Source organism: Prionailurus bengalensis, chromosome B2 (assembly GCF_016509475.1).
Source record: "Prionailurus bengalensis isolate Pbe53 chromosome B2, Fcat_Pben_1.1_paternal_pri, whole genome shotgun sequence".
In the NCBI taxonomy this organism is placed as follows: Eukaryota; Metazoa; Chordata; class Mammalia; order Carnivora; family Felidae; genus Prionailurus; species Prionailurus bengalensis.
Genome location: NC_057349.1, coordinates 30,414,711 through 30,430,689, shown reverse-complemented (window position 1 = coordinate 30,430,689; position 15,979 = coordinate 30,414,711). Strand labels below are relative to the sequence as shown.

The following is a 15,979-nucleotide window of genomic DNA, read 5'->3' as shown; positions in this document are numbered from 1 at the left end:
TTTGGCTATTCGGGGCCATTTGTGGTTCTATTCACATTTAAGGAATATTCTTTTCACATTCTATTTTTGGACATGTTCTTAAATTTTGATAGGGATTGCACTGAATGTGCAGACTGCTTTAAGCACTGTGGGCATTTTGACAATATTAATTCTTGGGATCCATTATCATGGAACGTCTTTCCACTTATTTCTGCTTCTTGTAATTCGTTCACCAATGAGTTATGGTTTTCGGTATACAGGTCTTTCATCTTCTTGTTTAAATTTATTCCTAAGTATTTTATTCTTTTTGAGAGACTGTACATTATTTTCTTGATTTCTCTCTCTGCTAGTTTGTTATTCATGTATAGAAATTCAACACATTTTTATGTATTGAATTTCTGTTCTTAAACTTTGCTGAATTCATTTACTAGTTCTAAGAGCATTTTTGTGGGGTTATTTAGGTTTCTATATGGCATATCATGCACTCCTAATAAGTGAAAAGGTAACTGGGAATATAGGATGATGTCATCTAACTTGGATGAGAGTACACAGACATATGGAGTGATAGTTTTCAAATTTTCTAAAATCTTTTGTTGTTAATATAATCAAATGAGTCCATAAATATGGTTTGTTTTGATATACTGTTTTCTTTAAACCAGACATATAGAGCTGTGACATAGACCGGTTCTTCCCAACACTTTCCCACCCCACACTCTGTGCGTCTTGGGAGATAGCCACCTTGTCTCTTTTTTCTGTCCTGGAACCCAGTGCCTGACTCAACTCTTCAATGAATACTTCTCGAAATAATGCACTTGGGAAGAGGCTTATTTTTTCATAGGTTTCCTGCAAGGCACCCCCCCCCCAAAAAAAACTGAATTTTACAGAAGTGTTTCTGATCTACCTGGAATCCTGTGAGGATGTCTTAATTTTGCATGTGGCTTCCTTTGTACACAGATCAGACAGCCCAGCAGTATTCCGGCAATGTCTCTTGTGACCACCAGAGGGCGGTGTTTGGCTGCTCTTGACAAGAACACTGCTCCACTTCAACAGAAGATCCAAATTAATCTCCTTCAGGACTTAGTTCACAGTCTTCGCCAGTTGCTTTAAGGACTACTTATTCGCTTTTATGCTCTAGTCTCCTTGGGATCTATTGAAAATGCTATGCAAGTAACAACTTAAAGTAATACGCTGACTAGAAGATGTCCCTTCTTACACATACAGACACATAAAATTATGAATGACTGAATGAAGGTGGACGTTCACCTAACATAATATAGAAAATGAACCCACAGTGATCAAAGACCTAAATTTAAGAGATAAAACTAAAACTCTGAGAAGAAAGCATAAGAACAAGTCTTCCTGACCTTATTTTGGCATCTGTTTCTTAAGGATGATACCAAAATCAACAAGAGGAAAAACACATATGTGGATAAATGGTCACCAACATGATTGCCTTTCCACTTGGCTCTTCATGTGCTCCAGGCACCAGGCAAGAATCGTACAAATCATTTCTCAAGTGATTCGTCTGACAATCCACTTAGCAACATCAGTTCTTTCTCCATTTCAGAGATGGGGTCATGAGGCTCATAGGAACCCCTGGGGTCACTCAACTACAAAGAGGCTGAGCAGGGGCTAGAACTGCTGTCTCTCTGCCTTTGGAACTTGTGCTCCATCCACACTGCTCCACCCAGGAACCCAGAGGTCTGCAAATCTTCCATATCCAATCTCTAGGCCTGAAGACCTCACTGAACTGAGGGGGCAGTGTTGCCTGCCCTTATGACTGGGGCTTGGCTTGTTGGCCAGGAATGGCAGCCAGCCTTTATCTGAGAAAGAGGAGGTTTCTCCCTGGGCACCAGGAACAAAGGTTCATGTAGCTTCAGGGCTGAGATGTCTCTTCTGCAGCATCTGATTGCAGCCTTCTTGTCAGGTAGGCCCCACAGGGGTGACAAGCACCGAATTCGAATCCTGCCTTCGCCTCTCTGTGGGGCATAGAAGGGGAGAGTTCCCTCAGTCAAAGAGGGACAGCATTTCTACCTTCCTCATGGAATTGTTATGGTGACTTAGTGACATGATTCATGTCCCAAAAAGACACTCAGTAATCCTTAGCTGTACCTGTACATGTTACTCCACTGTGAGCCCACTGCTGCCATGGACTCAACCTCTGCATCCTCTGTCCCCTCTGCCTGGCACGCCCTGCTCCCTCTGACTCAACTGTCCCTCCAGAAAGCCTTTTATCACCTCCAGTGTGGGTGGAGTGTCCCTCAATTGGGCTCCCACAGCACTGTTGCTCACCCATCACACCCAGGCCAGCCCTAGGACTGGACATCACCCACAGCTTGTGTCTCTGGACATAGTCCCAAGTGTTGAGATCTGTGCTCTGGAGTTCCCTGAACTGTCAGCTCCTCCTTGGGCCAAATGTTGTAGTGCTCACTGAAGGAGCTCTTTCCCTCCAAAGCAGCCAAAGCGAGCTGCCCTCAGCCCCATGGCACCTGCCTTCCCCACCCCTTCTGTGCAATCAGTGGTGCACAGCATCTTGGGCCTCATTGGATGCCAGGATCCCAGTGCCTTTTGGTGCTTAGTATTGAAAATATTTTCTGGAGGTGAATTTGGGTTTTGATGGAAACATCAGTAGGATGAAGCCTGGCCACTTCCAACAAACCACCACAGAGCCTGTGCCCCTGACCAATATGGCAGTAACCCAGCTCATGGCAGCCTTTCCACCTTAGTCCTCACGACTCTCCTCTCTTACCTGCTCCCCATTCAATGGTGTTTCTCTCTCTTCCTGCAGGGAGAGCCCCAAGTTTCCTCCTTCTGAGGATCTATCTTCTCTGTCTGGGGAGCCCCATCTTGTGGCAGAGAAGACATAGGTTGCTGCCCATGGCCTCTCTTACTGCTTCAGATCAAGTGGACTCTCCCTGAGTTGACTTTATGGGAGGAGAGGAACCCCCCCTTCTCCTCACATGGTATCTTAAACAGGAAGCACAGCCCCTTCTCTCACAAAAATTGAACTTGAGGGATACCAAGGTTGGGGCTAGCAGGTGCAGGGGGTCACTGCTGGAGGAGCCTGAGGGGTGTTGAGGGGTATACCCAGTGCCAAAACCCCTGGCTGAGGCTCTGTCTATCCTGCAGCTTCCATGAGCACTTAATGTGATTTGTAAAGGTCTCCCTTGCTCACAAAAGTTCAAGTGGTTCTTGCTGTTGCCAATAAAACTACATCTGGATGAATACATTCAACTACATTTCCTACTGATGGTCTATAACTCACTGACCTGACCTGCACTTACAGGTTCTTTCCTGAGAGGAACAGGCCCAGCCAGGGTGGAGGGCCAGCAAACAGACAGCAGTGGCCCAGGCTGCATCTTCCCCTAGCCTGAAAGCAGGGCCCAGCTGCTCTACTTAGAAGCTGAGTTATGGAACAGGAGGGAAGAAGTGGCTGGGGTGCATCACAGGACGGGGCCTGGATGAGGTGTGTTCCAGGACTTAGGCTAGGGATGCTGTCAGGGTGGTCATATGAGGGGGATTTGGGCTCTTCCCTGCTCTATGGGTCACTCCTAGGTACTCTCATGGGCTCAATCCTGGCTTGTCCTCCTAATTCTTCAGGTATCCACTCAGTCTCTGGGGTCCCTCCTTTCCCAAATAAGGCCCCAACTTAATAAAGAGACTGTACAATGGAATACTACGTGGCAATGAGAAAGAATGAAATATGGCCCTTTGTAGCAACATGGATGGAACTGGAGAGTGTTATGCGAAGTGAAATAAGCCATACAGAGAAAGACAGATACCATATGGTTTCACTCTTCTGTGGATCCTGAGAAACTTAACAGAAACCCATGGGGGAGGGGAAGGAAAAAAAAAAGAGGTTAGAGTGGAAGAGAGCCAAAGCATAAGAGACTCTTAAAAACTGAGAACAAACTGAGGGTTAATGGGGAGTGGCAGGGAGGGAGGGTGGGCAATGGGTATTGAGAAGGGCACCTTTTGGAATGAGCACTGGGTGTTGTATGGAAACCAATTTGACAATGAACTTCATATATTGAAAATAAAAAAAAAGAGAAACTGTAACTATTGGAAACTGTAATCAATACCTCAAGAAAGTATATAAATTTTTTCCAGGAATTGTGCTTATAGGGATCAGTCCTAAAGAAAGAGAGATTTATGGCACAGATATACCATTCACTACAATTATGCCAGTCAAAAAATTGGAATTGGCCCAATTATTCAACAGCTGGAGACACTGAATAAATGATGATGTGTGGCCACTGAGAATGCACAAGGGGACAGGAATGACTGTGCCTGTCCACTGTGGAGACATTAGGTAGTATAAGAGCATAGTCCTGGAACCCTCCACGCCCCAACCCAACACACACTCACAGACACACACACACACACACACACATGCTACAAAGAGAAAGGACTGGAAAGAGGGAAACCATTTGTTATGGGCAATTATTTGTTGTTAGGAGTGTATCTTTTTTCTTCATATTCATTTATTTTTTATATTTTAATGTTTATTTTGAGAGAAAGAGAGAAAGAAAAAGAGTAAACACCAGTGGGGAAAGGGCAGAAAGAGGGAGAGAGAATCCTGTGCAGAGCTCCAAACTGTCAGCACAGACCCTGACTGGGGGCTCAGTCCCACGAACTGTGAGATCATGACCTGAGCCGAAATCGAGAATTGGACACTCAACTGAGTCACCCTGCACCTATCTTCATTACTTAAATTATTATTTTACTAAATAAACAACTCATCTAAAACCTTCAATAATATACTTTATTACCTAAAATATTGGTAATAAATGGGAAGATTTAATATTTTATTGTGGTATTTTTATACTATGTCCAGTAGCCTAATTTAAACATGGCCTGTCCGGGAAAATAAAAGATTTTACAGGTATTTTACTGGTCCAGACATTTCTCTTGTGGTTTGTGGCTCTCGAGTCAAACTTACTTACAAAAGGTGTCCCTATCCCACATAATGAAGATAGTTCATTTTGGGGCTTCACATAATCTATGTTCTTTGGGGGATATTCCTTTGTAATAAAAATGTTATTTTCATTAAAATTTCAAGAATTATTAATCACCGTCATGTTATGTAGCCAGACACAAAAGGCCATGTTGAATGATTCCATGCACATGAAAATCCCAGAAGAGGTAAAGCAACAGAAACAGAGAGACCAGTGGTTCCAGGGATTGGGGTGAGGGAATGAGCAGTGACCGATCAGTAGCACAGGTGTCTCTGTGATGGAAGTGTTCTAGCAGTACCTAGTGGTCATGGTTGTATAACATTGTCAAACTACCTAATGACACTTCAACATCCAATTTAAAAGGATCAGAGTCAAACTTTACTTGAAGTCAATTTATACTTTATAAAACAAAATACACTAAGCCATTCCATATCTGAATAAAAAACACAAAAATTTCAAAAAAAAAAAAAAAGCAACGACAGGGGAGGGGAAGCCATCCTTTGGGGCTGCAGCCGACACGAGCCACTGCTTGGGAGCTGAGGCTGGTTGTTCAGCTGTAGCAAGTGGTTGTTCTAGTCCTTCCGTAACCCCAGTAGCTGGGGCTGGGGCCTGCTCATGCTCCAGGGCTGCCAAAGGTGCAGGTGGTTCTTCCAGCTCCTGACAGTGAATCAGAGCTATAACTACCACCTGCACTGGCTCTGACACTGCAGGGAGGGTCACTGCTTTTCCTAATTGCTGAGCTCCAGCAGGAGTGATGGCTTCAGCCACCTCGGGCTCTGAAGCTGCAGCAGGCACCACAGTGGGAGCTGGGGCTAGCTCTTGAGTTGGTTCTGGATCCTGCTCCGGAACGGGTGCTATAGCTTCAAGAAGAGAAAGTATCATCACCATGATTGCCTTTCCATGTCTCTTCCAAATAAAGGAAACCTCTCCCACCAGTCAATGTCTTCTGAGTCCAAGAACCCACCCCCAGGAAGTCTCCCCAGATGGCAGACCATGGGGACAGTTATCTGAGACTACTCACGGCTCCTGATCCAAACACAGCTTAAGGATACTTGTTCTGTGTGGCCTACCCTGTCCCCTCCACATGCTCACATCGCCCACCCTGAGTTCTCCTCACCCTCAACCTCTGGCTCATTGGGCTCCATGTGTCCCAGCTATGAGAGGAAAACAGACGTATGGTGCTCCAGGTGTGAGCCCAGCATGTTAAGCCCCACATATGCCAGCAGCATCTTCAGGCAGGGAAATTCTGCAGGTTGGAAAAAATCCTCAGGGGAGTGGGCCATCCAGGTGCCCAGAATGGAGAAGATGGCCCTGGAGATACAGAAGTGGGCAGAAGAATCAAGACTGATGTCTCAGGGCACCCAGTGGGAACCTGGGCTCCTATGCCTCCAGCTGTCCAGAGGCTGGTCCTACTCCTTGTCCACCTCTGATTTGGCACTCCTGCTAAGATAGTCCTGGTCACTGAGGAGAGTCTGGCAAAAAGCCATTTTGAATGGGAGCCCTTAACCAATGATGGGGCCATCTCTGTCCTTCTGGGAGAAGGACTCTTTGCTCTGTCTCCCTGCCTACTTCCTGCTGGAATTCAACTCCATGTGGGCAGGGAGGGGTGGTGTCTGGTCGGTTCATTGTCCTCACTGCATACACCAGTGCTCCATGAATATCGGAACAAATAGGAAACAAAGGAACCCGTCTCTCAGAAGGGCTTCTCAGGACCCTCCTAATACCTCAAACTTTACCTCCTCCGCCTACATGTTGCTTTATTCACTTCGCATCCATGTGGGTGTCCCCCCACTGACCCTAATCTCCCACAAGGTGGGGGACATCTGGTCCCTGAGCCCTTACTGGGTCTCCGAAGCACTTGCTGAGCACCCACCGTTGAAGTGCCACCAGATTGGTGAGTGTGATGCTCCCCACACCCTTTGTTCTGGGTCCCAGGATGGGGGTGGAGGCAGGACTGGGAGTGGGAAGGGATGGGGTTGCACTCTCTTAGGAGGTGACTCTGTCCTCTGGCCCCCTCTGCTGTCCCACTGTGCCCACACCTCATCTACGGCTCTCTAGAACCCCTTTCTCCTCTTCCAGGAGAAGCCCTCAGACCTTTGCCCGCTCAAAGGAATCGCAGATGTGTGGGATACAAGGTCCAGAGCCCTTCCAACTCACCGGCCCCCCGCTGCCCTCTTGGAGGGGGAAGACCCTCCTGCATTGTCTAAAGCCCACTCACATTTTCTGCTGCTCCAGGGGTCTGCCATCTTCATCCCATTTCAGGAAGGATGCATCCATACCTAGAGGAGGCCAGGAGGGCATCATATCACCTGTCCTGTGTATGCTACCTCTTGTCATACCTAGTGTCACTGACCCCTGTGTAGAATGGAGCCCTAGAGGGCAGGGTGTTGTCTGCTCTGTGCCTTGGATGACAGTCAGCTCCTAAAGAAGTGCCTGCATCTGGTGGAGCTTCCTGTATGTTTGATGAATGAATGGGCCTCAACTAGCACCATCACAGATATCTGAGTGGGCCTGGGGCCACCTGCTCACCCCCAGGGATCCCTGCTCTGGTCTCAGCCAGGATTCAGACCCCCAGATGGAGCCTCAAATCTCCTTTTCAAATGGGAAAATGGCCCAGCTCAAGACCTGGTGACAGTGACAGATGAGGCAGAAACGTCATCATGGGGAAGAGGACAATAATAACCCAGCACAGCCACAGCCCTGCCAGCAGACCGTTCCACAATGCCAGGTGCACTTTCCCTGCAGGGCCCCACTGGGTCCCTATAATAACTCTGCCCCCATCTGAGGAACAGACTGAGACTTGGGGAGGTTTGGTGACATTCCCAAGACTCAAAGCCTGTAAGTGGCCAAATTCAGTGGGGCTGTGGCGAGGCAGGGTGCTCACCTTGGAATCAACAAATCCAGCACCTTTTCAGTAGTGGAAAAGTTCTGTACATGTCCAGGAACATGGAGACATGGGGACGGGTGGGCAGCGGTCTCTGCCCAGGAAGACAGGCACAGGATGCTACACTTGCTTATCCAGCAAGCCTGCCTGGATGGTCCACACCACACTGGTCTCATTCTTATTCACGGTTGAGGCATTTTTACCCTGAGGTGGAACAGAGGAGGGACACAGAGTCAGGCAGCACACTGGCCACCAGGAGGGTTAGGGGACAGAATGCAGAACAAATCCCCAAGCCTTCAGTGGCTTGTGGCAAGACTGAAACATAGGTACCCACAGTAGGAAAAAGGATTTTGGCGTTAAAACTAGAATTTGAGGTGGATAGTGACTGAACATGTGAGTATTTCAGGTCAGATTGTTAGCTGAGTATTGACAGCACCTCCCTGCATCAACAGCATCATCCGTGTGATTTCTGACAACACAGCCCATTCTAGAGAAGAGAAGGCAGAGGCATTTCCTGGGGTTAGAGGGATTAGGGTAATAGGTCATGTAGGATGTCCAGTGAGCACTGTAACATGGCAACAAAAGGGAATCATGTCAAAGTCCCACATCAGTGAAGAGCTAAATGGGTGTGGTAACCCATCTCCCTTCTGGAATGTTGTATAGCCCAGAGAGGCCCCTACTCCTGACCTGGAGGAGCCTCAGGGATGTGTTCCTTGGCAACCAAACTGCAGAGCAGCAGACAAAATACCATGAGCCCCATGTCCCTTCTGGCAAAAATCTCCCTCCTCATGATGATCATGTGCCAGATTTGGAGAAGGTGTGCAAGGATGGTCAGGCCAACAGGGACACCTGGGAACAGGAGTTAGGAAAATACTTACAACAGTGAAAAAATACTCTAGACCAGATGGGATGTGAAATGACTTCAGGTCTCTTTTCTGATATTCCTACAAATAAGTGGACAGTGACTTTGCATCTGGCCATGGCAGGGGCTGGGCCGTGAAGGCAAATTTGAGGAGGATTTGGGGATCCAGATTCATCTGGGAGCAGAAGTCTACAAGGGGGCTCAGGGGAGTAGCAGTGTGGCTTCTGGGCCCTGGGATCTTTTTGCTACATCTGGGCCCTGGCTGTTGGGTCTCCCTGGTACCTGCACTCCCCCTGAGCCGCTTCGGTGCTGCATCCTGTTGGTGGTGTGGGGCATATTCCTGTCCTTCACGGAAGTTGAGCAGAGGATGTCATCACTCAACTCCTGCCCCATCTCTGGTGTGCAGTTCTGTAAAGACAGTGCAGCAGATAGGCAGGAGGCCTCAGAGTCCTGACTGGCTGCCTTTACTGGCCCTCAGACCCATGTGACTCCATTCCAGACACACTACACCACAGTGTGCACAGACTTCCACCAAGGAGGAAAAAGATACATGCACAAGGACCTTGGATTAACCCTTGCACAGGAAAGAAGCACCTCAGGAATCCCTTTTCCACCCTACCCACCATGACATTGGTGTGGACATGATGGGGCCACCAGGTTATCCACTGCCCTCCAACCTTCCCTAGCCCCGGGCAGGACCTCCTCACATGTCCCTCTTTCCCTGAAACTGAAGAGGAGGGAATGGGGCTGCCCAGGGATGGCTCGAACAGGTGGCCTGAACTGAACTGGCCTTCCCTAGGCTGCTCTGTATTACTTTACGGGGCCTTCAGAAAAACAGCCTGAGGCATTGGGAACGAGGGTTTGAGCCAACATCCACAGCATCTGAAACATCTTCCCCACTGGGGTCTCTGGAAGCCAGAGCTCCAGAAAGAAAGAACAGCAAGAAAACATTTTTTACTATCAAGTGTCTCCAGCCAAGTGAGCCTGGTGTGGGACTATACTAGAATATGGGTGCCTGGTTATGGGGATTCCAAGTTCTCTTGGGGTCTGTTGTCAAGGCAGTAACTTCACTGCCTAGGATCACCTACCCGAGTCCCCTCCAGGATAACACCTATGCAAATAGAGCCCTGGGCTGCTGGCTTCTCACCCCCTTTCTTCATGAAATGTCTCATCTGCACACAGTTACACCAATGCACTAGTCTCTACAGTCCCCTGGGAAGGTCTGGGTGCATCCAGGTCCTACCTTTGAGACACATCTAGGTTCAGACACAAGTCTTCATTCTTACCTGATTTTGACCCTGGATAAGCCATTGTGCCTCTCAGGGATGGTCTGTGTCCTTCCTGTGCAATGGAGATTATTCTAGCATGTACTTCCTCGGGATGTCCTCAGGCATATTTGGGATGATACCTATGAAATTGGAGGAGTAGTGTCACACATAGGAAATGCTTCCAACCGTATTTTCGTCGTCTCTTCACCACCTCTGAACCTGCAGCTCCTCAGATCCGCACCCCCCCGCCACCGTCCTTACTGGTGTGTGTGTGTGTGTGTGTGTGTGTGTGTGTGTGTGTGTACCAGTGTTCACATTCTGGAGGCCCAGAAGATGGGAAGGATGGGCAAAAGCTTCCCAAGATCTTAGGCTAATTTCCAAAGCAAACCAGACAGAATGGATTGGAGCTTTGGCCTAGAAGGTCAGAACCCACCCTTACCTCTAGGCTCTGCCATTCTCTCCCTCTCCACTGGGTGCAATGTGGACAGGGGTGCACTCAGTGGGTTGCCCTGACCTGGGGTCCTCCTCAGACAAGAATGTGCTGGAATGCCTCCTGTCACCCTCCTGTTCACCCTCACCCCCACACCATCTCCATGTCTGTATAGGTACAATAACACAACCTTTTCCAGAGCCCCCTCAGAAAGCCTGGGTGCAGCCAGAACCCCAACTTTAAGGACATGGAGCTAGATTCATGCTTGGTTCTGCCTTTTGACCAGTCCCTGTGATTCTGGAAAAGGCACTGACCCTGTCAGGGTCCTCATCTTTTCCCCTCAGTGGCTCCTTGAGATCCCCACCTCCTGTATACATGTCCTTGTGTAACTCCCTCCTCTGGAGTGTGGCCTAGACTTAGTGATTCACTTCTATTCTACAGAAGATGGCAACAGGACCCAAAGCCCCTTCCAAGGTTTGGTTATAAACTCTCAGTGCCCAGCCACGTGCTCACTCTGACCTGTGTTCTCTCTCAGATCCTCACACTGGGGATCAGGCCTCTATGTTGAGTCATGACACAGACACATGCATGTGGTCTAGCACTGAGAGACAACAACAGAAGAGAAGAACTCAGGCCTTTGATGTGGACTGAACCCTGCTAACACCCCTAAGTGAGCTCAGGGGTTCTGAGTGAAGCACGTCCTGCCTCGGTGCTGACAACAGCCCCAAACTCCTGAGAGACTCTGGTAGGAGCCCCCAGCTGAGTGCTGCTGGATTCCTGGTTCCCTGGGACTGTGAGACAGTAAGTGTTTGTGGGTCAAGCCACTAAGTGTGGGGAAATACGGTCATACAGCACTAGTAGCAGAGTGCTGAAAATGTCATCCTGCCCCAGGCCCTGGCCCTCCTCCTTCTCCCTCTCTGCTCTCCTCCCCAACTCTCTCCAGCCTTCCTAGCCTCCTTTCTAACCTCCACTCTGACAACACCAACTTCTGCCTCCCAGCATCTGCACTCCTGTGCCCTTTGCCAGGCTGCATATGCTCAGATTTGTGTAGGACTGACTCCTTCCTGTCCTGCTGAAGAAAATATTAATGTCAGCTCAGCACAACCTCATTGGACCCTCACCTGGTGGAGCGCGGGACCCAGTTTAATTTACAAAAAAAAAAAAAAGAAAGAAAGAAAAGAAAAAGAAAAAAAAGGAAAGAAATAAAGCTGAATCTCAAGGGTAGTCAACAAATAATAAAAATACTATAATTAATAGAGAAATCAAGAAACATGATCTAGATATTATTAAAGCCAACAGAGGAGAAAGTGGCATAACTAAAAATAATTAAAACAAAAAGCAGAAAGGGGGAATGAAGCTGCAAAGAGCAGAATGGTGAAGTACAACGGCAAGGTTTCAACATAAGTATACCTGGTTTGTGGCTTCCAGGTGCTGACTGAGAACTAGTTGCATTGAAGGCAAAACAGCTGGCAATATGGTGGGCAGGTCAGATGAGGCTAAGCACTGAGCAGGTCATATTGCCTGGAGACCTGTCACTCACCACCAGGCAGCCTCCTCACTGAACAGCCCTTTAGCATCTTGGGCATGGGTCTCTGAGAATGCCAGGAACTTCTCCCTACTGAGGGACCTCCACTGCACGTGGGGCTTTGGGAGCCTCTCCAAGGCTGTGCACTGAAACCCTGTCCCTCTCTGGCCCGGTGACTGTACTTTGGGGACAGAGCCCACGCCTGCAAGAGAGAAGTTGGAGAGCACAGGGAGGCCTTCCAGAACCCGGGGATGCCATCAGAGTCTTCCTGTGCATAACTCCAGGGGCAGCATGCATTCTGGGGGCTCCCTAGGGAGCAAAGCAGTGGCCCTGCCATAGAGAACAGAAGGAAGGAGCATGGGGTCCTGCATTGGGCACAGAGGGCAGGGCTCTTCTCTCCAACCATGAGAGTGGCATGTCCATTACCCCTAGTGACAGAAAGAGGAATTTGGTCCCAGGTTACATCCTTCTCTGCTCTTCTCACCTCACACATGCTCCGGGGCATCTGCTTCCACCATCGAAAACCCTACCTACTTCCTGAGCTATCTCCCTAATATCCACATCCCTGGGGGTTAGCTCTGCCAGAATTCCTCACAGATGTTTCAAACTCAAATCCTGAACTAATTCATATTTGGCCCCATCTGTGATAGTCTGACGATGAACATATCCCTAATCCTTCAGCCTCCTTTACATCTATCTCAGCTTCTGCCACATATTTTTAGTGCCTTCACACTCTGCCTCTGGGTTCCATCATGCACCTTGACTCAGTCCCTGAGAGTTCAGGGAATGTGACTCTAGCAGAGGCTAGAAACTGCTTGTGCCTTTGCCTTGGCCTCTGACACAGGAAGGACATGCTCAGTCTAGCAAAGCCTTTCCAGCTAAAACTCTCCTAGATCAATCAGCCAACAGCCAGCTGAACAACACCCATGGGACGAAACACAACCAAAGTCCACTGTAAGGACAAAAAAAAGGTAGGAAGTTTATTGTCCCTGTTGAAAATAGAGGAAGAAAGTTCCTTCCCATCCTATTACTTACAGCATTTACTTTAGGAAATTTGTGATTTCAGAGGCTTTCTCCCCTCTTTGAAATGTATATAAGTCCTTTGTGAAAACTAGATAGGTCTTTTGCCAGCTTTGAGGTCCAAGAATGTCTTTCTTAAGAACCAGGGAGCCCTCTCTCTGAACTGTTAACATCAAGAAGGACAGCACCCCTCTGTCCCCATTCCTGAGACCCAAATCTCAGTGGGTACCATGATTCCAGTGTAACACCATCTCCTGTCATTAAGATAGGAAACTTGGGGTGGGGGGTTTCTGGATGAAGCCAAGAGTTGGTCACCCCAATTACCAAGCAAACTAGGAATGAACTGTGACAAATATTGCTGTCACATCCACTTACTTGAGGGTTAATACCTGTTTATCCAGAGAACATGTATGTAATGAGTTGTGTCTGCATGGCTATCTGTCTTTGCAATCCCTTGGTAGATTCTCTGTGATGCACAACACAATCTGGTTAATGCTAATGCAATGATAAAAATGTTTCCTTTCCCTACTATCTTTCTGAAAAGGATTTCCAAGTTGAGAGATTTTGTGTTTAATCATATTTCCCCTACATGACCGAAGATGTATGAGTAAGCCCAGTTAAGATTAGCCAAACACAGGGGCGCCAGGGTGGCTCAGTCGGTTGCACGTCTGACTTCAGCTCAGTCATGGTCTTGCAGTTTGTGAGTTCAAGTCCCGCGTTGGGCTCTGTGCTAACAAACAGCTCAGAGCCTGGAGCCTGCTTCAGATTCTGTATCTCTCTCTCTCCCCTTTCCCCTCTCCTGCTCATGCTCTGCCTCTCTCTGTCTCTCAAAAATAAATAAATGTTAAAAATTTTTAAAAAGAAAAAAGGATCAGCCAAACACAGCCCAGATGAGGTGAACTGCTTTAATGCACAGATTAATTAAATGGTTGTTATATGCCCCTGAGCTTTCTGCGTCAGCTTTCTGAGACAACACACTCACAATAGGCAACGAACACATTGTCACAATAGGCAACTAACACATGGTTATCAATATTTCTACTGTTAAACAACAAACTGCCAAAGAGAAACCTTGGGAGTCTCTGCAGTCCCCTCTTCCCCCTCCAAACTCCTGTCTTCAAAGTTCCTCACTCAGTTAAGTCTACTTTCCTAACCTCTCTGACGCTGGAAACCCCTCTTCTATCTCATTGCCCCTACGTGAATTCAGACCAACCATTCATCCCCATACATGCCCCATACACATGCTTGTTGGAGTTTAATGACACCCTGCTTACCACATTAGCCCTGACAAGCATTCTTCTGGGGCATTTCTATGACATTCAGAAAGGGAGGCACTGTGTGCCCTGCTCACATGTCCAGCACATAGTAAACACTCAATAAACTTTGTTGAGCTCCTTTGCAGAGGACTCACTGCAGCAGCCCATTGGCTACTCAGCCTTATCTAAATTGGGCAAACATTTCTGTCCATTGAGAAACACGAAGACTGTTAAAACGCTGACCTAAACAAGTCAGCCCCTTGGTGGATACAACAACTCCACCATCTTTCCCACTTCTCTTCTTACCCCAAACATAAGTTAGTTCATCAGTGAAATGTCCCCCGGATAGAATCGTCAGATTCAACAACCAAACACCTTTGCTCACTTAAGCCTGCCCAGTTCTCAGGTGTTCACATGTTAAGTGATTGGTGTTAAGACAACAGCTTGGCCTAGAGCCTCCCTGGTCACACTTCTGCCATGTTGTTGTCATTACTGTCTTCATTCTGCACGTGAGGAAACCAAATCTGTCTCAGTTCCACAACCACATACTTGGCAAAGAGTCTCTCATCCTGTGTTCACTCTTGATTGTCCTGAATGATCTGCTATATTTGTTTTCATGAAACAAGGACTGCCTGATACACTGATACACGAGAGTGATTGGCTTCTGCTCAGGGGTCTGGTCTGAGATACTAAAACTCTAAGCACACCTAGGACATCTGGAGAGACCTGAAACATCTGATTTTTTATCCCCAAATGTCCATTTCTTCCAATATCCACTTAGACTTGTGAATGTTGGCAAAATGCAACTTAATGCAAAGTAAACTAATGAGATAAGGACCTATATTAGCCTCCAGATCCATCCACCATGGCCCCCACCAATCTCTGCCCTCAAGTCTGCTTGAGGGAGACTCCTCAAGACCTAAGAGACATTAGGGGAGTTTGGTGAAAAGACTGAGGGAAGGAAAACAAATTTGACTGCGCTCCTCCTAAGTGCCAGGAACTGGGCTACACAAGTTGTATTTATGACACTTCATTTTCACACATGCACACAGAGATGAAGGAAGACATGAGCCCTGCCCTCTATTAACCTTTAATCCAGGAACTTCCTAGAGGAGGGAAGGCTGGACCTGCAAGGACACTCCCCCCACCTCCCAGTCCTCAAGCCCAGCCCAGCCCCCAGCTCTACACAACTCTAGGTGAAAAAGGAGCAGGAAGAGGACCTTGGACTCAGCAATGGCTCAGAATGACATGGCCAGAAAGCTTATCTCCTCTGAATTCCAGTCCTTGGATCCCATGTTGGGAGGGAGAAACATGAAGCAATGACAAAGCACAGGGAAGATGTTCCCTAAGGATCCTGGAAGGACACCTGGAGGTACTGCAGGAAGGACACCAAACAGCAAACTTCCCTGCTTTCCCCCAGCTCATCAGGCTCATGTCTCAGCTGCTTTATCAGCAAACACTGCTCACTGGCTGCTCACTGGCCATTAATGATTTTTCTTGCTCAGAATATAAATTATTCTGATGTTAATGCGGTTAATATTATACTTTCTTCTTTTTTTATTTTTTTTAACATTTATTTATTTTTGAGACAGAGAGAGACAGAGCATGAACAGGGGAGGGTCAGAGAGAGGGAGACACAGAATATGAAACAGGCTCCAGGCTCTGAGCTGTCAGCACAGAGCCCGACGCGGGGCTCGAACCCACGGACCCTGAGATCATGACCTGAGCCGAAGTCAGACGCCTAACCGACCAAGCCACCCAGGCGCCCCTATACTTTCTTCTTTAGCAGCCATATAA

At 47.8% G+C, this 15,979-nt stretch overlaps 1 long non-coding RNA gene across 1 annotated transcript; it reads right to left on the bottom strand.

Moving 5' to 3' along the window:
* Window positions 1-5,422: 5,422 nt before the first annotated feature.
* On the bottom strand, window positions 5,423-7,218 carry LOC122489358. Its single transcript, XR_006298898.1, has 3 exons — window positions 7,156-7,218; window positions 6,055-6,248; window positions 5,423-5,797 (listed from the first exon to the last, which is right to left on the bottom strand). It is a non-coding gene; the product is annotated as an uncharacterized LOC122489358 (long non-coding RNA).
* Between the last annotated feature and the right edge of the window lie 8,761 nt (window positions 7,219-15,979).